The 14,537-nt window shown below is 34.4% G+C and overlaps 1 protein-coding gene and 1 pseudogene across 2 annotated transcripts in view; one reads left to right on the top strand and one right to left on the bottom strand.

Annotated features, from left to right (window-relative positions):
- Positions 1-14,537, bottom strand: part of loh (thrombospondin type 1 domain containing lonely heart) — a 701,195-nt gene that overhangs the window by 394,408 nt on the left and 292,250 nt on the right. The window lies entirely within an intron of this gene.
- LOC141485088 (uncharacterized) lies at positions 1,363-2,168 on the top strand (annotated as a pseudogene).

Below are 14,537 nucleotides of genomic sequence, written 5' to 3'. Positions count from 1 at the left end.
CAACTTAGCATGCAATTTTTATTTTATATGACAAAACGAGTAATCATGCCCGATTCTACATTCATAGAAGAAAAAAATCGCGTTCTTTTCATATGAAGAACATATATAATTGAAGTATTAATATGGAATTTTAGGAAAGGAAACGTTTTGATATTGCTATTATTTTCATTTTGGGATATATTTCCTATAAATTTGTAATTTCTTTTCGTTCATGGGATTTCCGGGAAACAATTTATATCTCAACGTTTTTCAGGTATTCCCAGAGAATTTTTTTGAAAACCTTTCAAATGGAGTTGTAATACCTTCTTAGTTTCTGTATAAAATTTCTGACAAATATATGTCCTGAAATAATTGGTTATTAAGAGGTATGATTGAACGAACGTATCCGATACGATACTTTCCAATGAATAGCCCTTGTGTTTTTTGCTCACTTAACCAAAACTCTGTCTTATACCATTTCAGATATCCCCATGTTGGTCTTGGCCTCATCGAGTATGTGGTATTCGAAACCTGTCAATTCGTAGATTATCATTATTATATTAGTCACTTTTCGTCGTAGGTCGTAGGAAAATCATTATTTCGTTTTTTGTAGGACAAAGTCAACTACCGACAATTCTAAAAAGAGCTAAGAGTTCATTTTCACTTTTCCAACATCTGTTCAAGTTTCGGAAAGGTAATCCATTATTCCATGAAATATACATAGTACTTCCTTGTGGATACATCAGCAGCATACGAACCAGAAGATTATTCATCATTTATTTTTCAGTGATTTGTTCAGTCAATGTGTAGCAAATATCTTTCTGCCGTAGCCTCACCCGTGGAAACGACTGACAAGATTTCCCAAAGGTAGAAATATATTCGTTCTGATCTTGCTGGTATGAACTTATGTGTTATTTTTTGAGGTTTTATACAGGCATATCTCTGCAGGGGCGACGTTTGACAGATATCGAATATTTATTGAAGCAATTAGCAGAAATATCCAAGCACCCACCATTCGATTGTACATCAAGTGATGTATATCCAATTCATAAATATAAAATGAGTTTGAAAACCAAAGTTATTTTAGTATGCAAAATGTGCAATATCGAAAAAACCATTCATCTTATAGAAGAAACCGACGGAGAAATGGACATAAATAGCATTTTAACGTTGTCCACAGTTTCAACCGGAAATAGCTACTCTATAGTAAATGAGATGCTCTCTGTTTTGAATGTACCGTTCATGAGTAACTCTACTTATCAGCAACACCACGAAAATGTAGCTGATATCATTGAAGATGATTATTACCTACTCTCGGATATATATACTCCGATATTTCTATTCAGGTCAGAAGTGTTAGAACACTTGAGAATGGTGTAAAAACCGAAACCTTGGTCGTATTAATATCAATACATTAAGTAAGTGGAAATTAGACAAAGTATTTTATTCCTATATCTAATTGAAGATGAATTTCCACAGAATAAATAAGTCATCAATATCACAAATCATTGAAGAGACTGCTTGGAAGGCATGGAGGAAGAAGCTCGAAAAGAAGCTCGAATAGCTCAGGATTTAGGAGAGGCGGGTGAAAGCGGTATACCAATGATTACCGTTGTAGCGTATGGGGCTTGGAGCAAAAGATCATATTCCGTAAATTATAATGCATATTCCCGTAGAAGATCCTATGCGATACGTTGTAAAGCTGCTGCTATATCATTCAATTCTGCCGGAAACTATTATAATGTTCTTGGAAAACGCAAAGATCCATTTTATACTAAAAGATATGTAGAAAAGATCAAAAAGAGACGTGAACTTCCGAAAATCAGGAGACGCAAGAATAAAAACTTTCCAAAACTAAGAATTAAGAAGGAACATGCTCTACCAGATAAGGATTATGGCCCGGATGCTAATCCTGATCCAGATTCACCTACTGATCAATTCGAGGGAAAGAAAAAAGATTTTCTCAATTCATTGAAAAAACTCCCGAGGAGATAAAACTCATTGAGCTCAATACAAGAGGTCAATCTGGCAATTCTTTATGGCAACAAGAGAGAAGTATTCGCCTAACAGCTTCATATTTTGGTGAAATTTGCAAGATGCGAAAGTCAACATCTTGTGCCAATAAGGTGAAAAACTTACTTTATTCATTATATTATATTTTATATTTTGGACTCCGTTGGGAATGCTAGTTGAAAAGGTGGGCTTTAGTAACATCTCACAATCTGTGATATCGAAACGAAAAAATTGGTTTTTATTATTCATATTTTATCTGCCTTCAACAATTTATCCTCATTTTTTAAAAAACTTTGTGATTATAAATATTGAAATTTCAGGTTGAGCAAATTGTGAATAATTTTTATTTTATGTTGCATGAGAAATAACAAAATTAATAGGTTTTCTTTAGATTATTAAGGACGACTCATTTTGGACGAATGATATGAAACCAAAATTAGAGATTTTTTACATGGCTTGCCTTTTGCCTTAACTGATAGATTCTAGATAGGTACCCGAGGAAATTGGAAATTCGCAATCCACCACGACAGTAACCATACAGAAATGACTTTCGTTCAATAAAACATACCAATGAAAAAACTTTAGCTGCGTAATAATCCTCACGAAATACATTCAAGATTATATTTTTGATACCTGAATAAATACATTTCGAATTGCTTTCAATTTTTTCCGTCTTTAGACAAAAAACAACATTTCTACTTCTCGACTGTCTGCCATAACAATACAGTTTCCAAACAATTGAACATGTATATTACTGGAGTTTTTTCCCAACACCAAATCGTTATTTTTAACACCTCGACACGTGTTTTGATCACCAAGTGATCATCTTCAAAGAGGAAGATTAAAACTGATTAAAACAGTTTCGAGGTGTTAAAAATAACGATTTGGTGTTGGGAAAAAACTCCAGAAATATTCATTACTACACCAAAGGTTTAGTATATATCATATGTATTTATCGATAGAAATATGGTTACCTAGGTATTTATCCCCGAATACGGCAAGTACCTAGATAAAACCCTGACCTCCGACTATGTGCGGTTATAGTGATTGCAAGGAGGAGATTGCGCGACGACGTGCTCCCCCGTCTTCGTAGTGAAATCGTCAGTAAATTGGGAGATGTGCCATATGAAAAGTTATCTTTGATCATCTCACTCGCATATTTTGGAACGCGCCCAGTGATCCGCTCGAAATTTTGGTGTTAATGCATTTTCACCACCCGAGTGCAGTTATTCATTCCACTTAACGTACAGCCCCAAGGGGGAAAATAGGGGTTCAAAAATAGCATTGAATTTTGAAGTAGGAACCCTGAAGTTTTGGGTTAATGAAAAAAATAAAAATATTGTGACTATTTGTTTGAAGGGTATGTCACTGAAGTTAATGTAAGACACCAAATTCTACGCGGGTGAAGCCGCGGGCAACAGCTAGTAATTCATATGTTTACGGTAAAAATACAGTAACTGAAAAATGTGTCAACTGCATTGAGTATAATGAATAGCATCGAAAATCGAATCATGTTACCTATGAAGAAATTTTGCATAACTGACATAACCGTCAACGACGTCTGCCCTCACGCGTCGTCCTTCGTCGTTTTACAGTAGACGCGACGCGTTATGGCTTACTGCGTTGCGTCAAATTAACTTTTGAACGATTCGCCTAAATTACCTAGTGTGAAAGATACAGTTTATCTATATTAAATACTCAAAATGACAAGTGTATCCATTTTTATAAGGATTTGACAGATTTAATTTAATTGTTTGAATGGCTTAGTATTTTGCATAGTGGCTACCACATATGCTACCGCGGACTTTTATTTACAACTATTTAAGATGAACAATCTTACGGTACATTATCTTCATGTAACTCCAACGGTAAGGTAGCGCTCTCAGGTAGCAATACTTTTTTCGACTTACTTGATACTTATCGTTATATTATGACCAAAATTACACAAAACCTTTGTAAATGTGAAGGACTAACGAGGTCTTACCTTTTAACGTGTGATTCCTAACACGGGTTGGACGATAGCAAGTGAAAATCGATCGTTCAACCTGAGGCTCAAACCACCGACCAACACGGTGGTCGATTCGAGTGAGTGAACAAAGTCCTCAGACCGGCTACTTAACGTTTTCTTTGTATTGCTTTCAGCAAGCGGCTCATAACTTCAAAATAATACTCCTTATTAACCGTATAATTATATGGCAAGAATTCCTGATACACTACGCCACGATTATCGAAGAAAACAGCGAGCAAAATTTTGACATTGCTTTTCTTGGTCTTTGCTCTTCTCTGCTATTCCATAGTATCTATTAATCGTCACCAGTTACGAACCCTTCAAAGCAAATATGGATTACCGTTGACATTATTCAACTTTTGACTTTTTCACAATCTCTGCCACACGCTTCATGCCCAAAATTTCCAAAAAAATTGCATGGCATGAGCCAACAGATATGGCGACATCCTTAGCAACTTTCTATTTTTTTAAAACTTAGTTAAAAAAAATCTGAAGAGGTATACACTTCAGTCCAGTTCTCATTTTTTATAATATTGAACAGTTGACACCTATACTTAATATTTATTTATCATAAATATGTAGAAAATATCAAAATTATCGTTGTTATATTTTATTAAATTTCCTTCATGTTTATGACATGTTTTTTTACATTTGAAATATCATATTCTCATTCATGTTTATAACATGACTTTTTACATTTAAAATATCATATTCTCATTTATTCGTTTTTCGCCTCTCTTTCCTGCTTTCATTCCTTTCTTTTCTTCTTTATTCCACTGGTTGGACGGAAGAGCAATTTCTGCCTTGATTTATCATGTGCAGATGTTGAATTCTGCCATTTGTTAGGTCAGGTTAGTATCTCTTCTACTGAGTAACATTTCAGTAAAAGCATCTATTATTGTTATTATTATTATTATCATTATCATGGCTTTAATTGACAGGCAAATGAAGAAGATCAGTATATATTAAAGGGCAGGATTCGACAGACGACACAGATATCTACGAAATCCGAACCGTTTTTTGTTCTTCTTCATCAAACTCAGATAAATCCCAATAGCATTTAAACTGTTATTTAGGATCTGAGTTTTTGTTGTGCTGTATTCAGGTAGAAAAACTACACATCATGATTCGCTCATAACATTTAACAGACACCTACCTTTTCCAAAATTGTCAATATCCAACACCATTGAAATTGTCGATTTCTGCATTAGGTCTTTCTATACAATATTATAATTCGACTTAAACAATCTGGTGGATACAGGGTCGACGATTGGTTTACGAGTTCTTTCAATCAGATATCGCTCTAAATAATAATGCCTTCGACGGAGAATATGATGGGTAATAAGTTAATAGATTTATAGTTTGTACCATAATCTTAATAGTGCTACGAGGGAATACAGCAAATTAATTGTTATATCCTGGGAATTCACGACGCGACGGATTGTATAATTCGATTGGTTGATCAAAATGTTAAATCCATCAAATCGAAATGCCTAAATTCATATATCACTTGATATGCAGTTTTTCCTTCGTTGTATTATTTTCTAGCCCATGAAAGTGTATATCAAAACAATTGACGACCAAGTAAAATCAAAGGGTCGTACAAAATGAGGAGTGTCAAACTCAATTTAGGATTTTCAAGAGACACTGAAACATCTTTTTGCGTGAAACCAGTTTTTAATGAACATATGTGGTATTTTTAATTGACCTAACCTAACCTAACCAACTTTAGTTTCTCGAAACAAACTTTCCAAAAACTTCACAAATGGGTTGCAACCACTCCATGACTTTCTATTTCAGGCATTTCTATCATCTGCTGAGTGGAATGAATAATATCATGTAGATGGAAGTGGAAAAACAGTTCAGTTGTTGAATTTATTCAGGAACTGAACTGAACTTCGCCCTTTATTTTCAAAAATTTTCTGTTGGTGTATTTCCTCAATCTTGTTTTTTTATATATATTTTTTTGAAAATAATAGAGACGATTATTATTATTATTATATAATAACAATAACACGATTCCAAAAAAGTTTTTATCAGTATTGTTTTTGTTGAAGCTGAAAATATCGCTGTCAGCTGTTAGACTACAAAAACAAATATGTTTTTCATTTGGTAACATTGGGTGCCAGAATGCCGGTTAAAATATTTCAACGGTAGGAAGTCTCGTGATTGCCAGCTATTTCTTCAATAACCTCTGAATAAGGATGTTATTCATTATTTTTAATCTCAACACTGTTATTTTTCAAGATGAAATTTGAAAAATTCAGAAGAAAGTATTTTTCCATAATATTGACCCCCGTATACTATCAATGCAAAAGCTTATTAAATGGAGTTTTTGATTGAATCCTACCATAAATGAAAGGCAAAAAAATCAATTGGGAGCTTATTCAATTGTACGTGATAAACTGTTGAAGATAAACGGTAATAATACAGCAGAAATTCTCATTACAGTAATAACTACAAATCAGACACGAACCAAAGCCATTGAAAACTGTAATGATAGTGTTTTAAGAAAAAATATGCAGCCGGTAGTGTTAACTGATTGCCACAGCAGAGTTAGAAATTGTTTTGGAATGGGTGTTTCACAAATTGTCTGGGAACAGTGGTGACGGGATTTATTAACCTGCACGACGCGACACTAACATTTAATTTATGAAATGTTTTTGAAATGTCAGCATCAGAGCTATTTCAACGCGATATGAAATTACTTTTTTCATTAAAAATAATCACTGATCATTATTTTATTTGTATGGTATGAACGAGACGTGATGTGGATGTGAGAGAGTCATTGTCTGAAATGTGTTAATAGATTCGAAAAAAGAGAAGATACATGAATGAACTATAATATGAATACTATGCCTCAAATATTGCCATGAGTTAGTTGAGAAATATGAAATTATTCTTTGCAGTTTTCATTCTTCTCGCAATCATTCTTCTATACTTTCATTTTTATTTCATTTAATTTTATATTGTTCGCAAATATTTATATTGTATTTTTGTTAATAACATCCGTTATTACATATATTATGAACTCAATTCCGTAAAAGATCGCAATATTTTCTCACCCCCAGAAATGAGAGCTATTTATCATACTTTCATTTTTTCTACTTTTTGTTATTTCTTTTCATGTTTCTTCCAAATTTCAATCACGTTTTGATACTTTTAGGACTATCAAAATGGTAACATCCATTTAAAAAAGATTGACTCCTAGTGCTTGTTGTAATGTATGTAACTCAACCATTCTAAAATAAAAAGTTTGAGTATAACAATAAATTGATGGATGTAGCCATTACTACGTGGTGGAAGATCATAAAAAATGGCAAATGAAACTTTCAATTTTTTTATCACTTTCATTTGTAACTAATGTTACCGCAGGATATTTTCAAACAATTACAATAGTTTATTGTTTGAAAATGTCCTTATAGGACGATACTTCAATAACATTAGTTACAAATAAAAGTGGTAAAAAAACATAGAAAGTTTTATTTCTCGTTTCTAATTTGAGTATAACATTTTTCATTTTCATAATGAAAACAATAATCATAAATGTAAAAGAAAACGAGTGAAAGAAGCAAGTGAAGAAAAAAATTATTGTTCTTTGAATGAAACGAAAATAGTGAATGAGTTGACAAGAAGGCCAGAAGGAATAACGACAAAAACGAGCAAAAACTGCTCGGTCGATTAAAAGCAAAAAAAAATCAATCAATACAATACAAATAAAACATATCAGAAAGATCTAGAAGAAAGTGAATACACTTACTACCTTGAGAAAACTATTGTAAAGCAAAATACGTGTCGCGGTTTTGAAAATATTTTATAGTGAAAATCAAAGTAATTCTCACAAAACAACTGCATGATCTGCATCAGAATCGAAAACAAATAAATCAAACAGCTCAGTACTTACTGAACTATTATACATACAACATATAACATTAAACTATTTCACTCGATTTCAATAAAATCTATTGGATCATTTCTCGGTCGGTAGCCGGTAGGTTCGACGTGGGTGCTTTGTTCACCCACTCAAATCGACCGCCATGTTGGTCGTTGGTGCAAGCCCCAGGCTGAACGATCGATTTTCACTTGTTATCGTCCAACCCGTGTTAACCCGGAAAAGTGAGCGACATCACTTGTCCGGCACAGCACAGCACGGCGCTGTCCGTCGCCTGAAGGCAGCGGGTAGTAGCATCACCCACTTGTCCAGCTACAACCAGCATACTGAAGGTGGTGTTTGTTCGATTTCAAGGGAATTTCACTTGAAATGTTTCCTCGTCCATTTTCATAGGTACCGTTTGACACTGTGCTGTCAACTGATGTAATAGCAAAACAGAAAGACATTCCTATTCGTATTTTGACGGGACGTGCCGTACTGTGCTGTGCCGGACAAGTGGGCGATAAGCTTTAGGAATCACACGTTGAAAGGTAAGACCTTGTTTCGCTCGCACGATTTTCGACTTTTGAGGTTAGTCGTTCGTAAGGGTGAGACAGCTGGTTAACGGAAAAAACAGATTTTAAAACAGAAACAGATTCTAGTTCAGTTAATACTTTCAAATTGTTATTAAAAAAACTGTTATTTTTATTTGTAAAATTATAAAACAACGATAAAAATAAAAACAATGAAAATTAATTGGCGCTCCGGGGCGACTTCATTGATTCCAGTAGCGCATTTGCTTTTTCAGCTGCAGGAAAACCCGGAAAAACCTGCAGTGCCACATCATGTGAAGATCTTGATCTGCGAATGTCCTCTCTCTCATAAAACAAAATATAGAGTGTCTCCAGAGGCTCCGATAGATTCAATACATCGCCAGAACACTTCGAGACACGGCTATCGTCAAACTTAAATCAGTTATTTATAAAATGTTTTCGAAATATACGTTTTTCTATAACTACTGGAAAAAGCATGCATAAATTAAGAGTTTTCTGTCGGGTGATTCATAACCAACACTTTCAAACCAATTACAATAGACCAGATTCATAACTTTCTACTTTAGAGGTCATTCGCGTAGGAGCAAATTCATAACTGCACAGCTCTGTCTCAATTATTTTCAATCGCAAGTGAGCCTTGAGACTACTTTAAAATTAGTAGATTATCGTCTCTTGTCTCGTCTTGTTTTATCTCTAATGACATAAGAGAAGATTTTTCTCTTGAAAAATCGTCTCTTGACAAGACACGAGATTAGGTCATCTTGGTCGAGACAAGACATGAGAGTCCTCTCTTGACGAGAGAAGTCGAGAGAGGAAAGACATCATGAAAATTCACTTCATTTTTCGTACACAGCCGGCTAAGAGCAATTTCATTTTCATTATCAATACTTAACGAAAAATAATGATTATATTTTCAATTTTTTCAACACAGTATCTGCTGTTTCTACTTGGCTAGTAGTTATTATAGTTCCAACCACTTCCACCACTAAACACAATCACTAATGATACCATAACAATGAAGACTTCAGCAGCAGAAATCAGTGCGACGGATTTTTTTTAGATATTTACTAATGCACAGGATGTTCGTTAAGAGTGTGACGTATCAAAGTTGAGTTCATTTTAAATGGAATGAAATATATTTTCTTTTTCGTAATCGGTTTTCGTTAGGAAAGTTCTTTCAAAAAATGAATGATTGAATGAAGATTTATCAAGAAATGAAATAATTATGCCAGAAAAAAAGTTGAAAAGTTGATATATTCAACCGTGCATATTTTCAATGAAAAAAATCTAAAGCAAATTGAACTTCAAACGTTCAAGCCAGTCTTTATATACCTAAACAGTAGGTTTAATGGACTGACGCCTATCAGAAAACAACTACTCCCCTGGCTAATACTACGAAGGGCGTTAGATTATATCCGACAGGCGTCAGTGCAGGAATCTTCACAGAAAATGTCCTGCATATGCAATTGGCAATACAACTGAAAGAGTCGACCTTCAATTATGGAACGGGCACACTTGCAGACCGGTTTCGGGTTTATTAGCCACTCATCAGTGCAAGATAGTGACCATCATCGACCTAAAGTCAATGATATTCCACAATTGAAAATCGGAATTCTTTCAGAGTATTTCATTCCTCTTCCGAAGTTGGAGCGAACATCACAAAATGTCACTTCATCTAGTGGACGAGGTACTAACCAACTGCATATCCGTAATTTGCCCGATTCCTCTGAATAAGGAAGAAAAACTTTCTTATAGTCAGTGGGCTATGCTTGAAGACTGGCAGTAAACAAATCTAAAGCAAATGAAACTTTAAACGTTCAAGCCAGTCTCTATATACCTACACAGTAGGTTTAATGGACTGACGCCTATCATCGGATATAATCCAACGCCCTTCGTGGTATTAGCCAGGGGAGTAGTTGTTTTCTGATAAGCGTAAGTCCATTGAACCTGCTGTGTAGGTATATAGAGACTGGCTTGAACGTTTGAAGTTCCATTTGCTTTAGATTTGTTTTCTGCCAGTCTTCAAGTATAGCCCACTGACTAATAGGAAAGTTTTTCTTCCTTATTCAGAGGAATCGGGCAAATTATGGATATGCAGTTGGTTAGTACCTCGTCCACTAGATGAAGTGACATTTTGTGATGTTCGCTCCAACTTCGGAAGAGGAATGAAATACTCTGAAAGAATTCCGATTTTCAATTGTGGAATATCATTGACTTTAGGTCGATGATGGTCACTATCTTGCACTGATTAGTGGCTAATAAGCCCGAAACCGGTCTGCAAGTGTGCCCGTTCCATAATTGAAGGTCGACTCTTTCAGTTGTATTGCCAATTGCATATGCAGGACATTTTCTGTGAATATTCCTGCACTGACGCCTGTCGGATATAATCCAACGCCCTTCGTAGTATTAGTCAGGGGAGTAGTTGTTTTCTGATAGGCGTCAGTCCATTAAACCTACTGTGTAGGTATATAGAGACTTGCTTGAATGTTTGAAGTTCTATTTGCTTTAGATTTGTTAACTGCCAGTCTTCAAGCATAGCCCACTGACTAACAAGAAAGTTCAATGAAAAATTCATTTCAATAATCTATCACAATCTCAACAGGTTTTATTTGTTTTTTTTTCAAATATAACAACTCGAAATCTCACTCAAAATGTGAATATGATAAATTCCTAGGGTTCCAAAGTCATAACAAAAATAGTTTCAAGAGATATTATTTTCAATATTAAACTCTCCCAGCAAAAGTTTCGAAAATAAAATTTCATAGTAAATTGAAATCAAGATATATGAATATATATTTTGGTAATGATTCCTATCGGAAATATGAAAGGAAGAAATTTTATAATGACAGTTCCTCCAGTAGACTCTATCTTGATATAACGTAAATACTGTTATAAGATACAAAAAAATTTATTTCAGACTCACATTTCCTATAAAATGATAATATGGAATCCATAAAATAACCTAACGTTTTTTTTTTTGAAAAACGGAATTTCCCAGTTACCCAGCTAAATCACTTTTCAACAAAGAAATAACATGATCTTTCAAAATCTTCTTCTGAGAAGAATAACTTTGGTAATAAAATTGTTTTCGTGATTTGATTTTCAAAATTTGTTTTGTATGTTAGTACATACTTGGTATATACTCATACATCTCTATATTTTCCGAGAGCTTTTCACAGAGAAATGTTGAATAAAATACAGGGTGTTCCATAAAATATATTTTCGAGAAAAAATTGACCGAAGAATCATTTCATGGTGAATTAATTATATTTTGAGAGTATTTCCAAATTTTTTTCAATGAGTTTTCATTGAACATGGCTGAGGATGAATACATTCATTTTCAGAAATTTTTTTAGTAACTTCTGAACCGCTTGGTATATACCTATACCGGGTGTCCCACATTTTATGTGACAGGCAAAATCTGGTTTGTTGAAGGAGATACACAAAAATGTTTCATACAAAAGTTTTAGGAGTTCATGAGAGCTATATTTTGATAAAATTTTTAAATATACAGGGTGTTTGGTGTAGGTGCTACAGACCAAAATTCCATTTTTTAAAATAGAACGCCCTGTATATCATTACATATTCAGATGATACGTTTAATTCTGATATCATTTCATGTTTGGTTTTTGAAATTCGGTTACGGCGTTGTTGAGTTATTGCACTTTTCCTTAAATATAAAGTTTCAAAAAAACTTATTTACTCGTACACGAATCCAGTCTATATCTTTTATTAAATTGAACTAGACTACTACTGAATACAAACCATTATTCTCACCTCTACGATACGATATCGATATCAGTTGAATATAATATTGAAATTCTTGAGAATGTGACTAACTTGAGGGTGAATTGCTTTATATTGCACAATTTCATCAAGTAGCTTATGCTTGTTGATGCCATAGTAACAAATGTTGTTGAATTGTATCTACTTGTCAGTTCGATTCAGTGATTCTTTGCAAAACAGTACCTGTGTTCTTTGTGCGAAAACTCCAGTAAGCCTTTCGCGTTTAGTCCAAGTGATTGCATTGATATGTTATTAATTTTTGGGGAATGTCAGAAAAACTGCCGTCAAGCACAACGTCTATACCAAGAACGTTTTCCAGACAGACCCATTCCGTCACGAATGACTTTTTCGAGAGTTGTAAAAAAATTGCGAACTGGGTCATTTCCTTCTACTATAAAGCGTCGTCATCATACGAGATCTGTTAGAACTGAAGATTTAGAGATCAATGTGTTGGCTTATATTATTATTCATCCACATGTTTCTATCCGTACTCTTGCAGAAGTAGTCGGTGTGAGTAAATCTAATGTACAGAAAATTCTAAAAGAAAATAAATACCACCCATTCAAAATTCAGTTGGTACAAGGTTTGAAACCCACGGACTTTGAACGACGACTTGAATTCATTGCTTGTATTCAGGTAATATTACATGAAAGTCCTAACATATTCAGTCAAATTTTGTGGAGCGATGAATCGCGATTCCACAATAATGGAGTTGTGAATCGACATAACAGTCACTATTGGTCTCAAGAAAATCCCCACTGGGTCCGCAGAAGTAATTTTCAAACTACTTGGGGTATTAATGTATGGTGTGGATTGTTCAATGGCCGCATCATAGGACCTTACTTTTTCAATGAAAATCTCAATGGATTGCGATATTTACATTTTCTAGCAAATGATTTGATCCAGTTGATGGAAGATATTCCCATAGCAGAACGACAAGGAATTTGGTGGCAACAAGATGGTGCTCCTCCTCACAATTCACAGGTTGTTACTGAATATCTGGATAGAACGTACCCAAATAGATGGATTGGTAATAAGGGTCCAATTCGGTGGCCGGCTCGTTCCCCAGATTTATCACCGCTTGATTTTTTCCTATGGGGTTATTTAAAAGATATTGTTTTCACTACTCCCCCTTTGAATGTGGATGATCTGAAAATGAAAATTCGACTAGCGTGCAGTGATATTACGCCTGATATTATAAGAGCGACTTGTACGAGAGAAGTGATTCGACGTTTCGAAGCCTGTATAATATCTAATGGGCATCACTTTGAACAATTTTTATGACTTATTTCTAGGTACCTACCATTCTTATGAAATGATTCATCAAGTTATATTATTTACATTGTTATTAATTGAAGATTTGTTTTCGAATACACCTCTTTCAATTTCGCAATTGTTTCATATTCAAAATGATTCCTGACTGAATTCCACAACTCAAAATTGAAACCATTACTTCGAACACCCAAAATTTTGACTAATTTTCATGTGATCTGATGCAGAGAGAATAATTGTATGAGATATTTAAAAAAATGATAGTCGTTCTCAAGACTTTACATTTTAAGCAATAACTCAACAACGCCGAGACCGAATTCCAAAAACCAAACATGAAATGATATCAGAATTTAACGTAGCATCTGAATATGTAATGATATACAGGGCGTTCTATTTTAAAAAATGGAATTTTGGTCTGTAGCACCTACACCAAACACCCTGTATATTTAAAAATCATATCAAAATATAGCTCTCATGAACTCCTAAAACTTTTGTATGAAACATTTTTGTGTATCTCCTTCAACAAACCAGATATTGCCTGTCACATAAAATGTGGGACACCCGGTATATAACTTGATCCACCACGCTTTCACTTGGTACCCTGTATATTGGTTGATATTTCAAAAATGTTCAATGTATTGATATCTGAAACCATTTTACCATCGCTCCAACAACTTCTAGTGGAAGCTCTATGTGACACACACTTTATACTGTCTTGAATATTAATACCAGAATGAGGTATTTCAAAGTTACACACAATCAGTAAATAGTCAATATTACTGCTAATCGAATGAATTTGATGCAATGTTTGAGTATTTATATAGTGTTGTGAATTATCCCCTCGAAAAATTACGCCGGCTGCCGCCGGTTTTCGTCAATAGATAGTGATCTGGCCAAGGTCGCGCTAAAGTCAACTTACGTTTCTCGATGGTTTTAGATGTAGCGTCGCTTCGAGGGACTTCCAGAGACTTTCCTATCGGCTTCCAGAGACTTCCATCACGATATATAAACACTACCAACAGGAAAATCAAGAAAGTCCAGTTAAAAGTGCGGT

This window comes from Leptinotarsa decemlineata, unplaced genomic scaffold (genome assembly GCF_025532065.1).
Source record: "Leptinotarsa decemlineata unplaced genomic scaffold, Ldec_3_MD MMD2_tig00026307_RagTag_RagTag, whole genome shotgun sequence".
NCBI lineage: Eukaryota > Metazoa > Arthropoda > Insecta > Coleoptera > Chrysomelidae > Leptinotarsa > Leptinotarsa decemlineata.
This window is presented reverse-complemented; position numbering and strand designations above follow the sequence as displayed.